The sequence below is a fragment of the Balaenoptera acutorostrata genome, chromosome 3 (genome assembly GCF_949987535.1).
Source record: "Balaenoptera acutorostrata chromosome 3, mBalAcu1.1, whole genome shotgun sequence".
In the NCBI taxonomy this organism is placed as follows: domain Eukaryota; kingdom Metazoa; phylum Chordata; class Mammalia; order Artiodactyla; family Balaenopteridae; genus Balaenoptera; species Balaenoptera acutorostrata.
In genome coordinates, this window is record NC_080066.1 from 71,081,510 (window position 1) to 71,102,422 (window position 20,913).

The 20,913-nt window shown below is 44.0% G+C and overlaps 1 protein-coding gene across 13 annotated transcripts in view; it reads left to right on the forward strand.

Annotated features, from left to right (window-relative positions):
- MEGF11 (multiple EGF like domains 11) overlaps positions 1 to 20,913 on the forward strand; it is a 415,557-nt gene that overhangs the window by 20,445 nt on the left and 374,199 nt on the right. For all 13 annotated transcript variants that reach the window (XR_009007618.1, XM_057543621.1, XM_057543627.1 and 10 more), the window contains exons 3-5: positions 6,919 to 7,127; positions 12,666 to 12,935; positions 14,122 to 14,357. The gene's annotated coding sequence lies outside the window, so the exon portion shown is untranslated. The remainder of the gene's footprint in view (positions 1 to 6,918; positions 7,128 to 12,665; positions 12,936 to 14,121; positions 14,358 to 20,913) is intronic.

Sequence of the window (20,913 nt, forward strand, 5' to 3'; positions counted from 1 at the left end):
TTTTTGTGCCAGTAACATACTGTCTTGATTACTGTAGCTTTGTGGTATAGTTTGAAGTCAGGGAGCCTGATTCTTCCAACTCCGTTTTTCTTTCTCAAGATTGCTTTGACTTTTCAGGGTCTTTTGTGTTTCCATATGAATCGTAAGGTTTTTTGTTCTAATTTTGTGAAGAATGCCATTGGTAGTTTGATAAGGATTGCATTGAATCTGTAGATTGCTTTGGGTAGTATAGTCATTTTCACAATATTGATTCTTCCGATCCAAGAACATGGTATATTTCTCCATCTGTTTATGTCATCTTTGATTTCTTTCATCAGTGTTTTATAGTTTTCTGAGTACAAGTCTTTCGCCTCCTTAGGCAGGTTTATTGCTAGGTATTTTATTCTTTTTGTTGCAATGGTAAATGGGAATGTTTCCTTAATTTCTCTTTCTGATTTTTCGTTGTTGGTAAATAGGAATGCCAGAGATTTCTGTGCATTAATTTTGTATCTGCAACATTACCAAATTCATTGATTAGCTCTAGTAGTTTTCTGATGGCATCTTTAGGATTTTCTATGTATAGCATCATGTCATTGGCAAATAGTGACAGTTTTACTTCCTCTTTTCCAATTTGTATTCCTCTTCTTTCTTTTTCTTCTCTGATTGCTGTGGCTAGGACTTCCAAAACTATGTTGAATAAGAGTGGAGGGAGTGGACATCCTTGTCTTGTTCCTGATCCTAGTGGAAATGCTTTCAGTTTTTCACCATTGAGAATGATGTTTGCTGTGGGTTTGTCGTATATGGCCTTTATTATGTTGAGGTAGGTTCCCTCTATGCCCACTTTCTGGAGAGTTTTTATCATAAATGGGTGTTGAATTTTGTCAAAAGCTTTTTCTGCATCTATTGAGATGATCATATGGTTTTTAGTCTTCAATTTGTTAATATGTTGTATCACATTGTTTGATTTGCGTATACTGAAGAATCCTTGCATCCCTGGGGTAAATCCCACTTGATCATGGTGTATGATCTTTTAATGTGCTGGTGGATTCTGTTTACTAGTATTTTGTTCAGGATTTTTGCCTCTATGTTCATCAATGATATTGGTCTATAATTTTCTTTTTTTGTGATATCTTTTTCTGGTTTTGGTATCAGGGTGATGCTGGCTTCGTAGAATGAATTTGGGAGTGTTTCTCCCTCTGCAATTTTTTGGAAGAGTTTGAGAAGGATCGGTGTTAGCTCTTCTCTAGATGTTTGATAGAATTCACCTGTGAAGCCGTCTGGTCCTGGACTTTTGTTTGTTGGAAGATTTTTAATTACAGTTTCAATTTCATTACTTGTAATAGGTCTGTTTATATTTTCTATTTCTTCCTGGTTCAGTCTTGGAAGGTTACACCTTTGCAAGAATTTGTCCATTTCTTCGTGGTTGTCCATTTTATTGGCATATAGTTGTTTGTAGTAGTCTCTTATAATCCTTTGTATTTCTTCAGTGTCAGTTGTGATTTCTCCTTTTTCATTTCTAATTTTATTGATTTGCATCCTCTCCCTTTTTATTCTTGATGAGTCTGGCTAAGGGTTTATCAATTTTGTTTATTTTCTCAAGGAACCAACTTTTAGTTTTATTGATCTTTGCTATTGTTTCCTTGATTTCTATTTCATTTATTTCTGCTCTGATCTTTATGATTTCTTTCCTTCTACTGATTTTGGGTTTTCTTTGTTCTTCTTTCTCTAGTTGTTTTAAGTGTAGGGTTGGATTGTTTATTTGAGATTTTTCTTGTTTCTTGAGGTGAGATTGAATTGCTATAAACTTCCCTCTTATAACTGCTTTTGCTGCATCCCATAGGTTTTGGGTTGTTGTGTTTTCATTGTCATTTTTTTCTATGTATTTAAAAAATTTCTTCTTTGATTTATTTAGTGCTCTCTTGGTAATTTAGTAGTGCACTGTTTATCCTCCATGTATTTGTGTTTTTTACGTTTTTTTCCTATAATTGATTTCCAATCTCATAGCATTGTGGTCAGAAAAGATGCTTGATATGATTTCAATTTTCTTAAATTTACTGAGGCTTGATTTGTGACCCAAGATGTGATATATCCTGGAGAATGTTCCTTGTGCACTTGAGAAGAAAGTGTATTCTACCACTCTGAGGTGGAATGTTCTATAAATATCAATTAGATCTATCTAGTTTATTGTGTCATTTAAAGCTTGTGTTTCCTTATTTATTTTCTGTTTGGATGATCTGTCCATTGGTGTAAGTGGGGTGTTAAAGTTCCCTACTATTATTCGATTTCTCCTTTCATGGTTGTTAGCATTTGCTTTATGTATTGAGGTGCTCCTATGTTGGGTGCATAAACATTTATAATTGTTATATGTTCTTGGATTGATCTTTTGATCATTATGTAGTGTCCCTCCTTATCTCTTGTAACAGTCTTTATTTTAAAGTCTATTTTATCTGATATGAGTATTGCTACTCCAGCTTTCTTTTGATTTCCATTTGCATGGAATATCTTTTTCCATCCCTTCACTTTCAGTATGTATGTGTCCCTAGGTCTGAAGTGGGTCTCTTGTAGACAGCATATATATGTGTCTTGTTTTTGTATCCATTCAGCCAGTCTGTGCCTTTTGGTTGGCACATTTAATCCATTTACATTCAAGGTTATTATCGATATGTATGTTCCTATTACAATTTTCTTAATTGTTTTGGGTTTGTCTTTGTGGGTCTTTTTCTTCTCTTGTGTTTCCCGCTTAGAGAAGTTTCTTTAGCATTTGTTGTAAAGCTGGTTTGGTGGTGCTGAATTCTCTGAGCTTTTGCTTGTCTGAAAAGCTTTTGGCTTCTCCATCGAATCTGAATGAGATCCTTGCTGGGTAGAGTAATCTTGGTTGTAGGTTTTTCTCTTTCATCACTTTAAGTGTATCCTGACACTCCCTTCTGGCCTGCAGAGTTTCCACTGAAAAAGCAGCTGATAACCTTATGGGGATTCCTTTGTATGTTATTTTTTGTTTTTCCCTTGCTGCTTTCAATATTTTTTCTTTGAATTTAATTTTTGTTAGTTTGATTAGTATGTGTCTTGGTGTGTTTTTCCTAGGGTTTATCCTGTATGGGACTCTCTGTACTTCCTGGACTTGCGTGACTATTTCCTTTCCCATGTTAGGGAAGTTTTCCACTATAATTTCTTCAAATATTTTCTCAGACCCTTTCTTTTTCTCTTCTTCTTCTGGGACCCCTATAATTCGAATGTTGGTGCATTTAGTGTTGTCCTAGAGGTCTCCAAGATTGTGTTGAATTCTTTTCCTTCTTTTTTCTTTATTCTGCTCCTTGGCAGTTATTTCCACCATTTTGTCTTCCAGCCCACTTATTTGTTCTTCTGACCCAGTTATTCTGTTATTGATTCCTTCTAGTGTATTTTTCATTTCAGTTATTGTGTTGTTCATCTGTTTGTTTGTTCTTTAGTTCTTCTAGATCTTTAGAAAACATTTCTTGTATTTTCTCAATCCGTGCTTCCATTCTATTTCCGAGATTCTGGGTCATCTTTACTATCATTACTCTGAATTCTTTTTCAAGTAGATTGCCTATTTCCTCTTCATTTATTTGGTCTTGTAGGTTTTTACCTTGCTCCTTCATCTATGACATATTTTTTTGCTGTCTCATTTTTTTTTTTTTTTTTACATGAGTGGGATTGCGTTCCTGTTTTACTGGTTGTCTGGCCTGAGGCTTCCAACACTGGAGTTTGTAGGCTATGGGTAGAGCTGGGTCTTGGTGCTGAGATGAGGGGCTCTGTGAGACCTCACTCTGATGAATATTCCCTGGGGTCTGAGGTTCTCTGTTAGTCCAGTGGTTCAGACTCGGAGCTCTGACTGCAGGAGCTTCTGCCTGAACCAGGGGCTTGCGCACCAAGATCCTGCAAGCTGCATGGGGTGGCAAAAAAAAAAAAAAGAGAACAATAACAAAGTAAAAAATAAAATTAGACTAGGAAACTAACAGATATGTTGGAAAGAATGTAAAAATAAAAATATAGATGAATCAACACTGGAAGGTACATCAGTACCACAATAGTAAAAAAGAGGAGGAGGGAAAAAAATAAAAGCAGGGGGGCAGGGTGGAAGGCCTTGGCTGTGGAGAGCCACAGCTCTAAGCCCTTGCTTAGCTGTGGGGCCTAAGCAAAGGCGAGGTTTGGACGGTGGGCAGAGCCAATGCTCAGGACCCACAGGGCTGGAAAAGGCCCTGGGGGCTGTGCAGGGTGGGGCTTAGGCTCAAGGAACAGAAGGGGCGCAGGCGTGCCCCCCACCCCTAGTCTCAGAGGGCAGGGGACCTCACCTGGGAGCCCAGCAAGCTTCCTGGGCTGGAGTGGGTGGGGCAAATGCCCTCCTCTCCTCTCCTGCTCCTCCCGTCTGGGGTCTGGGAGGGCCCCTCCCGCCTGCCTCTCCTGACTTGCCAGGCCTCCCTCCTATGCCCCCAGGACCAATGCAGCTGGGGGTGGGGGCAACAGGGGGCCTTGGAGGGCGGGGGACCAGCCTGGGAGCTCAGCAGGCTCCCCGTGCCTGAGTGGGCGGAGCAATCGCCCTCCAGTCCTCTCCCACTCCTCCCTGAGGGCCCCTTGTGCCCTGCCTCTCCTGTTGTCCCCTCAGCCTCCTTCCTATGCCCCCAAGGGCCCACACAGCCTGGATGGGGCTTTGGAGGGCAGTGGATTGGCCTGGGAGCTCAGCAGGCTCCCCGTGCCCGAGTCTGTCAGCTTGTTTTAGACACAAAAACAAGTTTCTCAAACTATTTCCAAAACAGTGTTTCAGAAAATATCCATGATCTCCTTTATCATTCTCCTCCTAAAGAACTTCCATGATGTAAAACACATCTCCTCTTGTTAGCTTTGGAAGAGCTGGAACTTCAGAGGTCTGCTTAGTGCCTTGCACAGAGAAATTGCTCCAGAAGTGAATGCCAAAATAATTAATTATTGAATGAATTGTTCTCTTTAGAAATTGCTACAAGGAACTCAGTTCCACAATTGGGTAGTTTTTCCTTGAGGATCTGGTTGTGGTGCAACATTGTTTTTTCTCTCTCTAATTTCGAATGTACCTAGGAGAGTCCTTCCAGCTACCTTTTCACCAGATTGTCATCAAAATGCAGGTCAGAAGTAAAGGAGATAGGTATCTATTGAAGAGTGGCGTCAATGCATTAAAAGGTACACTGATGGCCTTAAAGACTTAATACAGCTTTTTAAAATAGCTAATGTATACACCAGGCTACTCCAGTTCACCCTGGCACAGTGGATCTCATTATACAGAAAAGTAGATGGAACATACATATAATAGGCGATGGCTGGGCTCAGTTATGACCTTATTTTTACTGATAAAGACAAATCTCATAATTCACTGGTAGCAATGTCAGTCTTTTATCTTTCCCTGGACTCATGAGAATACAAGTCACGTCCACTGAGCCTGCTGTCTGTGTGACAAGGAAACTCAGGCAGCCAATCATGGCAAAGGTGATTCACTCATTTGCATTCAGAAATCCTGTTGGTTAAAAAGCAATAAAAGTGTTGGGGCTTTTTTTTTTTCTTTCACTCTATAAAAAGTGGCTCACTGGTGAAATATACGCCTTCACTCATCTCGCAGAGCTACTGTAAAAAATAACATTTGGCAGTGGGAAGTGGGACTTTTGCTTGAAGAACTGATGTGCGTGTATAATATTTGTGTGTTTCTTAGATGTCCACGGACACTTATCAATGCTTTTGTGTTCCAAAGACTTGTACGGATAAAATTTACTATGGTGTGGGTCTTGATTTTTAAAGTATACGTGGGGATTTGTAAAGTGCGAGATCGCAGAATGAAGTGGTAAGAGAAACAGGGGGGCTGGAACAGTAGTATGGCGACACTAAGTGAAGTATCTAATTTGACTCACACTCCAGTCATGAGAAGACACTGTGCTTTCTTTCCCCGTGCTCCCTGCCTGCTCCGTCTCAGAGTCCTGGCTGCCCACATCTGCTTCACCCTCTGCCCTGTTCTTTGAGCCCTGATTTGGTCTCAGAACCCAGATAAGGCCTCAGAACACACAGCAGATTTGAGAACACCCCAAGTTGCTCAAGGGAAATAAGAAAGTGTATGGCGGGGGTGTGGAGGGTGGAGTGTTTCTGTGTTGCTGAAACCTGGTCCCTGCCCCTCGCCCTGCCCCCCACCCTACCCCCTGCTGGAGCATAAATCCAGTAGAGGAACCTAGACGTTTATTTTCAAAGCAGGAGCTGCATCTTCCTTTGTGCTCTGCACTGTGCTAAGTGCAGTGTTGGTGCTGGATAAATGTTAATAACAACAGCCATACGATGATGACAATAATAATGTGGTAACCCCACTTTCTTCATGCCAAGGGAGTTTAAGAGATTTAACCATTTCTTGTGGTTGATGTTAATATACCCAGGGGTAGTATTCCTTGTCTGGCAAACCCCGACCAAATGGTATTTTCCTGTTTTCCCATCTGACTGGAAAGCAGGTAGGAGGTAGGAAAGAGGTCCCAGAGCCCAGGGCTTCCTGCATATTCATCTTCAGAACTGTCACTCTGAGAATGAGCAAATGCCCCTCATGCATTTTGTCTGCCAATCAGACCCCTCTGTCCGCAGAGACCCTTTAAAAAAACAATAATGACACCTTCATTTTAATTATTCTCTTTTTTGGTCCCACTTCAGGATTCTGCCTTTTAAATAAGCTACACCAGAGCTTCTTCCTTCTCATCTTGCTCCTAATTAAGGACAGTAGGGGGTTTCCTTTGGTCTTATTTTTTTTACAGTTTTAATTACACTGATCTTAGCTTAAAACAGAACTCATTTAAGTGCTGAGAAGATATGTATTTTCTGGCTCAGTGAGGGTTTTCCCCTCCCACGCCTCTTAGAAGAGGACAGAGCTGAGAGATGGCCCCTCTCTGAGCACCAAACCTAACTAAGCTTGCTTTGTCCTGGATGAAGGACAGGGAGACCACGTGGGGACCCCAGCTGCTGCAGGAGAGAGCCCTGTATCTTCAGGAGAATTGCCATTTTGCCAGAAAGAACAGCCATCATGGTGGGAAGCCAGAGCTGGGACGTCAGCTCTAGGAAACGGGCTGTCTCTAAAGGTGACTGATCCACTGGTTGCTCTTCCCTGCCCTTCATCGCACCTGGCTGCTCATGCTTAGAAGGTCAGTCACCATGCCATTCCCTTCCTCCTCCTCTTTCCTCTGGATCCTGGTCGATCGTGGCCTTGTTGGAATACTGCCACTCACTCCTTCCTAGAGTCCGTGTGATTCTGTTGTAAAAGATTTTGAGCACTGAAGGCCAAGACCAAGGTTTGAAGCCCAGCCTGGGCAACACTGGTGATGTAGTCTTGGGCAAATGATTTTCTCTTTGAGCTCTGGGGGCCTCTTCATAAAAGGGGATGGTGATGTCTTCTTGGGAGGGTGGTTGTGAAGGATGAATACGGTAATGAATGCTAAGTGAAGAATGCCTCTTGGCACGAGGTTGGTGCTCCATAAATGTTTGTAGCCCCTTTCCTTAGTCTAATAGGTATAGGTGAGTACCTAGAAGGGTGGGCAGATATTTGAAGGCCTGAATAATAAAGACTGCAATTCCTGAGAACTCACAAACACACACGCATAAAATATCTATCTTGTCCTTTCTGCCTGTCCCCATCCCATTCTTTTCTCATGCCCCTTTTCACTGCCTCCTCTTCCACAAGGTTTACTCAGATTATTTCCAGCCTACATGGATCCTGCTGAACTCTTTTCTACTTATTGCCTCAACCACACGACTTAACATTTCATTATAAAAAGTCTTGGTTTGTATATTAAGATCTTCTCTCTCTAATAAGGTAAGCTCCTTGGGAAGCGACTAAGCATGATTCTTTTTCCTGTGTCTTTGCAGCATTCAGCACAGTGCCAGGCATGCAGTAAATGTTTAATAATTGATTATTAAGTGCAGTGCCAATACTAGTTCTACCTGAGGGTAGAGACTGTATTATATATATATATTTTTTAAAAATAAATTTATTTATTTTATTTACTTATTTTTGGCTGCGTTGGGTCTTCGTTGCTATGCACGGGCTTTCTCTAGTTGCGGCGAGCGGGGGCTACTATTCATTGCGGTGCACAGGCTTCTCATTGTGGTGGCTTCTCTTGTTGAGGAGCACGGGCCCTAGGGTGCACGGGCTTTAGTAGTTGCAGCACGTGGGCTCAGTAGTTGTGGCTCGCAGACTCTAGAGCGCAGGCTCAGTAGTTGTGGCACATGAGCTTAGTTGCTCCGCAGCATGTAGGATCTTCCGGAACCAGGGCTTGAACCCGTGTCCCCTGCATTAGCAGGCGGATTCTTAACCACTGCACCACCAGGGAAGCCCCTATATATATATTTTTGTGTCTCCACAGCGGTTTGCCCAGTGCTAAGCAACTAGGCACTCACAGGTATTCAGTAAACATTTGTCAGATTGAGATTACCTTTTGCTGTTGAAGGAGGATGGGTTTGAGGGGTGGTTAAACCATTGATATGAAAAGTATAACAAGAGACGTGGGGAATAAAAGCTGAATCTACAAAAGGTTGTGAAATGCCTGGGATTTGGGGAAGGCATATTTTCTTTTATAACAGTTTGTAAATCATGTCCTGGTAGGGCAGGAAAAGAACAGCATAGGGAGTTTGGAGCCTTGGCTTCTGGTCTAGACTGGGACAATTTATTTGATATGGACACATGGGCCAGGTCTGGAACCAGGTGGCCTCTGGCTTGCAGTAAAAAAGAAGTTTCCTCTTGACTCAGGGGCCCTTTGGAAACTTGTCACCTCTCAGTGACCCTGTGGACAGCTCCCGGTTTCTTCTGATAGGTTTGACCTTGGCCCATAATCCTTAAATAGACAAAACTTCCAAGGAAGCCGATTTGCATTGAACTGAAAGTCAATCGGACCACTGCAAGAATATGAAATTAGGCCTCCGGGGATGGAAAGGCAGTTATTTTTCAATTATCCACAGGTCAGAGGCAGCAGTGGGGCTGCTCATCTGGAGTCACCCTGAGAAGTAACCCTCTGTCTTCCCTAAGCGTGACCGGAAACTCAGCTGGCCCCCTCTCTGGGTTGCTCTGTTTATCCCCCCCGGCCTCTCACGAGGCTCATTGTCCTTCTGCGTGTGTGCACAGCCCTGGCTCCATCCCCTCCCCGGGCCCTGGCTGAGGGTCCCCAAGGCTGGTGGCCAACGTGTTCCCTGACCTCAGGAGCTCAGATCTGTAGGCCTTTGTGTCTCTAAGTGTCCACCGAACACAGCAGACACTACAGGAACCATGAGAGGTAGTCTTGTAGGCTACAAAACCCAGCAATAACAAAACCCAGCAAAGGCACAGGCCCTGGGCTAGCTTCATGCTGTTCTGGTGGCAACATGCAGGGGTGTCCTTAAATGCACAGAACCAGGGGTCAGGGTAAGTTCTGCGTTATTGCTGGTATTCCACACAGCCTTGTTTCCCCCAGGCTGATTTCTTTCAGCCGTCCTTCACACTTTCCCCTCAGTGAAGGGCAGGAATCCTTCCCAGCCAAGCTTGATGGCAGTTCCAGGGCAGCCATGGAGCTGTCCTCAAGTGCACAGCCTGAACGCTTCCATTAATTCACAAAACGTTCTCCACGAGGGAGCCAGACAAGCTGCATTATTATCCTCATCAATCATCCTGCGCTGAAGAAACTGAGGCAGCTGAGGGAGAGGAGGGCTGCCTGAGTTGGCTCATCTAGTGGGAGGAGAAGGAGGAGAGAGCAAAGGTGCAGGCAGCCTCTGTTTGGCTCCCTCTGGGGGGCTTGGAGGGGGTAAAGAGGTGAAAGGATGACCAGCCCACTGGAGGCACATTTCAAATCAGGCACCCCACCAGGGCCATTTTCTGTTCGGGTCTCTACATCGAATACATTTTGATTCAATTTGGATGGTCTGGATTAGTGGAAGGGAATGAGGTTTAAAAGAGGTCAGCTCCATTACTCAGCGTTATTAATTATGTTTTCGGCCGTTAAAATCTCAAAAAACTAGGAAACTAATAAATTTTACATACTGAAAAATCACAGATGGATCAGGCAAATGGATAAATTCTTAAAAGTATTTAATATCTGTTAAGAGGACAGAATGATAAATTCAATATTGAAAACCAATATCAGATTCACAATTACAGGCCATTTATCATAACCAACGGCATGGACAGCATCTTACTGTGGGGAGCACCGTGTGATTCATAAGCAGAGACCCGGAACAAGTCCAGATGAAGCAAGAAATAAATCTGCTTTCCATATTTGAAACTTATTTCCACTTCCTATCTTTATTGCCAACAATAATGTTATCTTTCAAGAACAAATTGTTACACATTAAACCCATGCATAATGAGCCCAGTTGAGTCAAAAACTTCCCTAAAAAGAGCTTTACATTATTCCAAATTGGGTTATTAGCTTTAATTCTAATTCCTCTGAGAGGGCCCACCAATCTTATGGTAAGTTTCAGCACTTAACCAGAGAGGTTGTTTCCCAAGGTTGGGCCCCAAGGTTCTGGATTTGTTTTCTCCTCCTTCTCTCCACCTCCCCTGAAGAATTAACACTGTCAGGCTAAAGAACAAACACAATAATAGTTAACAGAAGTGTTAAACAAATTGCAAGAACACTGCAATTTATATTTTTGATTTTTTTTTTAAATTTATTTATTTATTTATTTTGGCTGTGTTGGGTCTTCGTTTCTGTGCGAGGGCTTTCTCTAGTTGCGTCAAGCGGGGGCCACTCTTCATGGGCCACTCTTCATCACGGTGCGCGGGCCTCTCTCACTATCGCGGCCTCTCTTGTTGGGAGCACAGGCTCCAGACGCGCAGGCTCAGTAGCTGTGGCTCGTGGGCCTAGTTGCTCCGCGGCATGTGGGATCTTCCCAGACCAGGGCTCGAACCCGTGTCCCCTGCATTGGCAGGCAGATTCTTAACCACTGCGCCACCAGGGAAGCCCTATATTTTTGATTTTAAGATGAGTGATTCTGCTTTCTTTGAATCTTTGAGTAAATGGAATGATTTGAATTCAGACCTTTGCATGTCATGGCCATGACACCAGCTAGGTCCAAGTTTTGACATCTACATATCCTGAGATCAAGTGGCAGGGAGATGATTTGGCTGTGACATCTCTCATTTCACCTACTGCCCAGGCTGACCCAGGTTACAAGACTCCAGTCAAGACATAGGATGGAAAAAAAAAAGACACAGGATGGATTTTTTTAAACTTAATTTTTTCCTGATTTCAAGAATGAAGTGCTCAAATGTAGAAAATTTGGAATGTGGGAAAAAAATCCTAACCTCCTCATAGAGGTCACTGCCTAATTACATTTTGGCATGTGTCTTCCACCGTGTTTTTGTTTTTGTTTTTTTTTTGCTGTACATTTTGTCTTTACACGGTTCAGATAATATATACACAATTTTCTATCCTATGCCATCATAATTTTTCTGGTTATATAATACTCCATTTTATAATGAACCCTTTCCCTAATGCTGGGCACTTAGGTTGCTTCCAACTTTTCTCCATTATAAATAACATTGCAATAATCATCCTTGTACATGCATATATGGGTGAATTTCTAATGATCTCTTTTAAGATTTGTTCCCAGAAATCTCATTGCTGGGTTAAAGAGTGTGAACATTTTATGATTTTTTGATATATACTAAGGCTAAAAAGAGAATTTTATGTAAAGCCCTCATTCCTGAATTTTTTAATTGTTTGTACAAGTTGCAGCATAGAAGTTAAAATCATGGATTTTGAAGTCAGATCTGTCTACATTCAAGTTCCAGGTTTGTTACAGACTAACTGGGAGACTCAACCATTCAGAACCTCTATTGTGGATTTCCCTGGTGGCGCAGTGGTTAAGAATCCGCCTGCCAATGCAGGGAACACAGGTTTGAGCCCTGGTCTGGGAAGATCCCACATGCCGCGGAGCAACTAAGCCCGTGCACCACAACTACTGAGCCTGTGCTCTAGAGCCCATGAGCCACAACTACTGAGCCCATGTGCCACAACTACTGAAGCCCATGTGCCTAGAACCCGTGCTCCACAACAAGAGAAGGCACCGCAATGAGAAGCCCGTGCACCGCAACGAAGAGTAGCCCGTGCTCACCGCAACTAGAGAAAGCCTGTGGGTAGCAACGAAGACCCAACATGGCCAAAAAATAAACAAATTAAAAAAAAAAAAGAATTGATGTTGTAGGAAAGAAGGAGGGTATTTAAAAAAAAAAAAGAAAAAGAACCTTTATTGCCACATCTGTAAAATGGGAATCATGATACCTTACATCTCAGGGTTGTTGTGAAGAGAAAATGTGACAGTGGTTATCAGGTGTTTAACACAGCACCCCCTGACACACAGTAAGTATTCCATAAAAGGGAGATGGTATTGGTCTTTATTCAGTTTTTTGTGACAGAATATTTTATGTAATTTTTTTAGCAAAATCATATGATAATTTAAAATTTTTTTCTAAGTTGAAGTCTAGTTGATTTACAATGTTGTGTTAGTTTCAGGTGTACAGCAAAGTGATTCAGTTATACGTATATATAATATATGTCTTTATAACATGTATACATAAAGGTGTCATATAATTTTAAAACATTTGAGCTTTAATAATAGTCTCCATTATCTCCAGAATAAAATTCTAACTTATTATTGGTCAGTATCAGATCCTGTCTCACCTTCCCCACCTTTTTCTCTCCTTTCTCTTGCAGTTGCGTTTGCTCCAGCTGCCTACGACAAGCATCCTTCATGACTGCGCTGAATGCCTTCCATCACTGTGCCCATGTCACTTCTCTCTCTAGCCTGTCCTTTCCATTCTCTTCACTGTTTATCGAACTCTACTCATGGATTTAGGCTCGGCTTAGGCTCACCACTTCCCCCAAACCTTCCCAGATACCTTCCCAGGCAAGATGCATATGTTTGTCCTCTGTGCTCCTGTGTACCTGGGTTGCAGAATATCTCTATCTCATGTGTTACAGAAGGTAAGGTGTGTTTCAGCCTCTCCCACTAAACTGGGAGCTCTATAAAGGTCAAGATCATGTCTTATTCATCTTGGTTTTCTTTAGCGCCTACTACAGTGCCTGACACAATACAAGGACTCAATAAAAGTTTGTTAAATGTAGCATAGGTAGTGGGTTTGATCAAAGAAAGCCATGAATGGAATTTAAAGGCAAACTGAATTTCAACTGAATTGAAAGTTGATTGGATTTTAATTTTTTATTTACCATGGGATCTTAAGTACAAATGCATTTTGTGTTATTGTGGAGCGTCTTCTAGGCCTTGAAATACTTACTGCTATTTGCAAATCATTTCCAGGCAAATTATTGAGATTTTAAAATGTGCAAGGAATTTCAGTGGACCCTGTATAAACATATATCAGAATATCTCATGGGAGACTACAGAATGTGTTCATTATATGGGTGGGGACACGGAAGCCCAGGAAAGAGAGACAATTGAGTTATTAGGGCCTGAATTTCCTACCTAAACTTAAATAATATTATGGTTAAAGCTGAAATTTAAAACAGGCTTCATATTAACTCCACATACCACTTAACTAGCCTGGTAAAGTATCTGGGTTGTGCCTAATTGACGAGCACTATCATTATCATTATTTTTGTCTGTTTGCTCAGTGCTGGCTCTCCAGTACCTAGATGGTGCTTGGCACATTGTAGGTCCTCAATCAGTATTTGCCAAATGACCAAATGAATCAGCAGTCACAGTTGGTATGACCCAATCTGCAGCCACTTGTGGGGGGTTGTTTAGTTCAACCTGACAAATCTTTATAGAGTGCTTTCAGACACTTTGCCACGGAGCTGAGGGTATGAAGATGAATAGCATATGGTTCCTGTCTTCACGATCTCAAAGTCCAGTATGGAAAGCAGACACATAACAGATAAATGCAGCATGCTGAGGTTAGTGATAAGAGAGGCCTATGTACACGGTGCCAGGAATCCCAGAGGAAGGGTGTTCCATCCAGCCCAGGTGCTTCAAGGAAGACTTCCTAGGGGAGGTCATGCCCAAGTTGCCTTGCTGGATGACAAGAGTTAGGCCGAAGAAAGATGGAAGGGCATTCCAAACAGAGGAGGTGTCACTAGGAAAGATAAAGGTATGACATCTTGTTCAGGAATTCATCCCATCAACATTCACTGATGGCCTATTATGTTCCAGGTGTCGTTCTAGGTGCTGGATATATGGTGGCAAACAAAACAAAGTGCCTTTCCTGGCGGACCTTGTGTTCTACTGGACACAGGGGCCACAGGCCTTTCAGCATTGCTGGAGGACCCAGTGCAGAGCAGGGAGTGATGGTGGAGGAAGCCAAAGAGGAGGAGGACAGTTTGTTTTACGTGGAAGAGTTGAGTTGATACCCTACCTACTTCCACAAAGGACCTGAGGCACATAAAAAGGTAAGGATTTGCCAAATCAAACTACCACTGGGCAGGAATCCCCGACCCCGTCCTGAGGAGGAGATTCTTCTGCTTCCCCCAGAGGCTCTTGGTTGCTGCAGGGAGACTGCCAACACTGCTGGAGAAAAGAGGCGGCTCCTGGACCCTGTGTACTCCTAGAAATCCCCTTGGGTTGATTCAGTAATTGGATTTTGACTCAAGGCTGTGAGTGGAGAGCCTGGTACATAGTGAGAACTTCATAAGTGTTTGTTGAATGAAAACATGAGGGTGATAACTTTCTCTGTAAAATAAAGGAGTGGCTAATCCCTCTGAGCTTTGACTTCAGCCTAAGAATGAGTGGCATTATGAACTTCCTGGAAAGTAAGATGGTTCCTATACCAACACCCTGCTCAATTTAAGTCAAAGGATAAAATGTCACAAGTAAAACCATGTGCCTGGGCTTCCCTGGTGGCGCAGTGGTTAAGAATCTGCCTGCCAATGCAAGGGACACGGGTTCGAACCCTGGCCCAGGAACATCCCACATGCCGTGGAGCAACTAAGCCTGTGCACCACAACTATTGAGCCTGCGCTCTAGAGCCCGCAGGCCACAACTGCTGAGCCCACGTGCCCTAACTACTGAAGCCTGTGCACCTAGAGCCCGAGCTCCGAAACAGGAGAAGCCACGACAATGAGAAGCCCGCGCACTGCAGTGAAGAGTAGCCCCTGCTCACTGCAACTAGAGAAAGCCCGCGCACAGCAACAAAGACACAACACAGCCAAAAAAATAAATAAATAAATAAATAAATTTATAAAAAAAAAATGCCTTTATTTCCAAGTTCAACCAGCCATTCACCCATCCATGCATCCATCCATCCAACATGGCTAGGCACTGTGCAAGACACTGGAGATATTGAAATGACTTTATGGAATTCATCATTCAGTTCACCACTGTCAAATGACAGTGAGAAAAGTGCTAATTGAAGTAGGTAAACAGGTAGGGTGAGGGGGCCAAGAAAGGCCTTGTCAATGAGCAGACTTTTAAAGGATGAGACTGGAGTTTGCCAAGCTTGAGAGAAGATGGGAAGGGCGTTCAGGTTCTGAGAACAGCAGAAATAAAATCAGGGGGCCCAGAACACTGTATTGACTTCAGGACATGCAGGTAAACTGGTGCGGCTACCAGGTAGGATGTAATGGTTGACAGATTATTGAAGATGGGGAGAGGGGGGATGTGTTTAGAGGTATAGTTTCCCCAATTATCTGTTGCAAATAAAATTTAAAAATGCTGTAGTATCGAAGAAATATGCCGACATTGACTTGAGTCAGAGGTTTACTCTCCACCAAATGGTTTTATTGTCATTACTATTCTTTTGGGAGCATTTATTTATATTTACTTTGGACCCCAAATCAAAGCAAATCAGAATATGACAAGGGTGTGTGGATGAGATGAGTTATTTGATGAAGAATGCATTTGCTCCCTTTTGTAAGCAGTTTATATCCTGCTGGGCTGCAGACTGCTGTGGTATAGGAGCTATTTCCAATGATTTAAATTTGGCCCCTAACAAACCACATTTTATAATGACTTTTTACCCAGATAGCATCCATGATATAACTGTAACTTATGTAAAATCTGCACATATGGGTATATTAAGTTCATTCATTGATTTCCAGAATCTCAAATCCTCCGAGGATTTTCCCGAATCTCCATGATGCCTTAGAAGGCCTCGTTTTGCATCCGATCCTTTTACTGCAATAAAAAAGAATCAGAAATTCATGTTGCTTGTCTCCATTGCACAAAGCAGAGTTCCCTCTCTTGGACAAATTGGTCTTGGGCAAAGTATGCCACATAAATTGCTTCCAGATCATCTCGTGCCTGTGGAAGGACTAAGGGCTTGAGACAAGATGCATTTCACAGCGTCATATTTGGTCTCTTTTCCTGGTAAACATGGAGGAAAGAGAACAAGAGGCCCAATCCGAGTTTGCCTGGATGCAAGAAAATTTGGTGTCTAAATGCCACATTTCTTGGGACTGTATAATAATCTATAATAGTGGAGCATCGTAACAAATAGTGTAACAATTTCATGATGATAACCTATACGTTCAAGAAACCCATGAAATGTAGAATTCAGAGATCTCAAGCACTAGCCTCTGAGAACGATTCACAAACTCAACTCTCGATTCAAAGCGATTGGCACTTCTGACGTTTATGCATAAATAGATCTCAACCAATCTCATTAAATATTCAACCCATACTCAAAGTTATTAAATATTGAACATGATTTAATAAATACAACCAAGTTAATCAAGACTTTGATTGGTGGTTGTGGGTTCATAAAAAGCTTGTGAAAGAGTCATTCCACTTGAGTTTTTCCTGATCCTCTGTCTCCCTCCCCTGTCTTTAAGTGAGTGCAGGAATTGTATTATATGCGCATGTAGGCGTTTTTTGGGCTGTGTTGGTGTATATGTAGGAGTGATGGGTTGTTATCTCTTAGAAATGTGTGTCCTGGGCAGGGTTGTTGTGTGTGGGCATATTTGAGGATGTGCTGGGTGTACTGTGTCAGTGTGTGTTATGTGAGCAGATATAGCACTGGTGAGTTGCCTTAGATTCTGCCTGCTACACAGTTTCTTCTTTGCACCTTGTCAATGGCTAGGACCCAGGGATCCCACAGTCCCCTCTAATTCTTTGGAAGTATCCAAAGATTGCTTTTTCTCAGGGCTGTGCAAGGGTAGAGTTGGCCCTTTGCTTGCCTTACCCTAGTCCCAGCCCTGCAGTGAGAGACACTATAGCATCGAGGACAGAGCTTTGAAAAGGCTGCAGTTCAAATTTGGGTTTTGTCACTTTCTAGCTATGTGGCCTTGGGTAAGTTACCTCTTGGACCCTCAGTTAACCCTTTTGGAAAGGGGGATAATAATGCCTGCTGTATAGCATTGTTGGGAGTTTTAAATGAGATCATGTATAGGCCTTATTAATAAATAGTAAATATTTTACTTATTCTTTTTACAAGGCAAGGCCCAATGTGAGGCTTCGTAATAGACATGTAGGTAAATAAGACCCCAAATCTTAGAGTCTGGTGGAAAGATAGACATTTTCTCAAGTGCTCTAATATGTCAGGTGTCCCTTGAGGAGTTTAAAAGACCCTACAAGTTCCAAAAATCTTTCCACCACTCACAGATTCCAGCCATCCCTGGTGTGTGTTGGATGTTCCTCCCTGGGACTTTGAGCCAGAGCTCTGCAGGAAGAGGGAGGGGAAAAGGGGATCCCTCAGCAGGGAAAGGAGAGAGAGGGAAGGAAAACAAAGGGAATTTCCTGCACACTTGAGCAAGGAAAACGTGTGGACTATCATGGTCTGAGCCTGGACATTCTGCCCAGCATCCTAGCCTTCTGACAATTTACTTCTGAGAAGGACGTGGTCCTCCTACCTTGGTCACCAGAGTTTTGGCCTCCTCATCTCCCACCCCTGTCCAGGCTGAAGTGTGTAGAGGTGGAAATGGAACTGGGTTTCAGATGCCACCCGCCTGGAGAAGATATATTCTGGAGCCCGGTAGAAAGAAGCGTTAGAGAGGCTGAGAGGAGAAGGTAGAGGGTGGGAGCAAGGGCTATGAAGTTAATTCTACTTGGGTTCTACTTACTTTCTGTGTGACCCTCAGCCGGGGAATTCTCTCTGAGCCTTGGTTTCCTCCTCTGTGAGATGGGGATGATAGCAGTGCTTACCTCATTATTTTTCCCATTTTGCAGATGAGAACACAGAGGCATAAATTAAGTCACCCGCTCAAGGTCACATAGCTAACAAGTGACAGGGCCAGGATTTGAACTCAAGCAGATGCTTCCAGGGCACCTGCTCTCAATCATCTCACTCGACTCCTCTGTTTTAATGTCTTCTTGCCCGGTTAGAGTGTAAGCTTTCAGAGAGCAGGGCTTATAGCTTAGAATAGTGGACTTTAGTCTCCAGTTATGCCTTCAGATGAGTAGAGTGGTCCTAGATGTTGTCATAACCCCAAAATAAACTCGTTGCAGTTGGGTTGAACATTATACAGCAATAGGATGTGCAAAGCAGTGCTTCCCATAAGCAGGCTCTCAGGGACTGGCAAACGAATGATGGATGGCGGGCTCCAGCGTGACCTGGAGCTGACCCTCAGAGATGTTTGCTAAAAGTGTTCCTGGCTCTGTTGGGACATGTGTCCTTGGAGGCCTGCCAGCTGGGTGGAGAAGGTGTACCTTTATAGATCCGTGTGGCTTTTTAGAGTATGGCAGAAAACGAGGCAATCCTCAGCCCCACATGGAGGGGGCCAGCAACACTCAGCCATGCAATTCACACCTGGCAGCATGGGAGTGTGTGAGAGAGAGACAGGGAAGTGGGTTGCTTCCCATGCATTTGCTTGTTGAGTGGGGGGCAATGGTTATCCAGGAAGAACTGCCCACCTCCCCAAACCTGTTAGAACTGAAGTTTGAGAAGGTGGGAGTTGTAACTCATAATCCAAAAGGGAATGTGAGGATGAAGAAAAGATATTCAAAAACCTATCTTGTATTATATTAGTTGCTAACAGTTATCCCGTGCTACTACGTGTAATATTTCCGCACAGAGCTCACAGTGATGTTATCATTCCCATCTTACTGATAGGGAAACTGAAGTTGGAGAGGTTAAGTGGCTGTCCAGTGTCATAATTAGTAAGTGGTGGAGCAGGAATACAAACCAAGAAAGTTAGAACCCATTCTCTTAACCTTTGGCGTCTCTGATACCCACAAACTGCATTGCCTGAGAGCTGGAGAAACCCTTAGAGAACATCTATTTCAGCCTCTTCAGAGTCAAGTGGGAAGACGAAAGGCCAGAGAGGGGCAGTGGTGGACCAAGGTGACACAGATGGTTGGTGATAGCTCTAAGATTTGACTGCATGACCCAGAGAGTGAGCACCTCCTTGAATTTTGTGCCCTAGGTGTGTCTCACTGGCTTCAACCTAGTCCCAGCCCTGACCAGACCCTTCTTCTGGTTGTGTGGTGTGAACAACGGAGGCCAAGGCATGGGTTTATTTATTTGATTTGTTGTCCCAAGGCAGGTAACTCGATGTGATATTTGTGTGGGGTTTTGTCAATATCCCAAGGTAAGTTTCTACCCAGGGGCTGGATGAAGGGTCTGCTTCTGGTTGGTACCACAGAAGGGACAGTACTGAAGGGGAACAAAGTCTGGCCCCAGCAATTAGGGATGAAACTAGGAGAATCATGATCCTGTCTTGACAAAGCAGAGCTGCAGAACGGGGTCCATGGGAACCGGAACCCTACACCTCTCCTCTGGATCCCACTGGGCTGAAATGGGGAAGTGCCAGGGAAAGCTTCTAGGGGTGAGACTTGCCCCATCAGACCCAGAATGAAGTCCATTATCAATGGTTGAACTGAGAGGGCTAGGTGCTCAGACACATGTACAGACATACATTTCCCAAAGCCTCAGACAATGTGTCTACTTTATTCACAAAATAATTATTCTCCTGAGGTGTGTACAGCACCTTTTCCAAGTCTGGGCCTTCCTGCTCTCATTGTAGTTCAAGGAGAAAAGGAGACAAACCACACAAGCAAAGCACCTTGCTACTACTCCATCCCTGATACGCAGTAGTCGGTAAGTCTCTCATTGCTTGGAGGAGTGGGGGTGGGAAGAAGGGGTTCCCTTTTGTCACTTCCAAGCCAGGTCCTCCCTTCTGCCTGGCTCAGACCCCCTAAGAACATTGTGCGGGCAGTGGAGTGGCGTAAGGTGCTGTTGGAGGGAGAAGGCTTTGTCCTGGTGGCCCTGGGAGCTTGGGGCTTGGGCCAGGCAGAGAGGCTGGAAGGAGTGGATGGGCGTCTGTCAGCGGAGGAGTCCTTCCCAGGCTGCGAGGAGCAGTGATGGTCTAGGCCTTGCCTCTGGAGTAGACCTCAGCAAGGCAAGTCCCTGCTCTCTTCTCTCAGGGCCTCAGTTTCCTCATCTTACCCGGCCTGGCTTACCGCGCATGGCTCAGGTGGCCTAGAGGCCTGACAGTCTGAGTTCCGGGCCTTCTTGCCCGCCCCCTGCCCAGCTGTTTCTCAAGCCCTCGTCTCCAGCCCTGGCTAGTCCCTCTCTCTCCTTCCTCAGCCTGTTACCAGCACGGCCCGGGGGCTCCCCCGGCCCTCCTGACCCCCGGGGGGGATCCCCCGACCGGAGCTGGGAGAAGGGGGCGGAACGCAGGCCACTCTGACCCACCCGAGGGAGAGGGGGAGTAGGGATGAGAGAGGAGGGCAGAGACAGGAGAAGGTTAAAAGAAGGAGAAAACAGCAAAAAGAGATAGGGGCAAGAGAGAGAAAGGAGAAAACGGAGAGAGGAGGGAAAGAACGTAAAGTTGGGGGGTGATGGTGGAAGGAGGTGAGGAAAGAGACTGGGAAAGGTTCAGAGAAAAAGGAAACCAAAGGAAGGCTGGAGGGAGACACGGAAAGAGGAAAAAGAACAAGCGAGCGAGAGCGAGAAAGCAGGGTCTGAAAGGACCGAAGAGGGAGAAGGAGAAAAAAAGAGGCGGTGGGTGGGGGGAGAGAACGGAGGGAGGGAGCCACGAGCAGGGAGGAGGGAAGCTGGGAGGGAAGGAG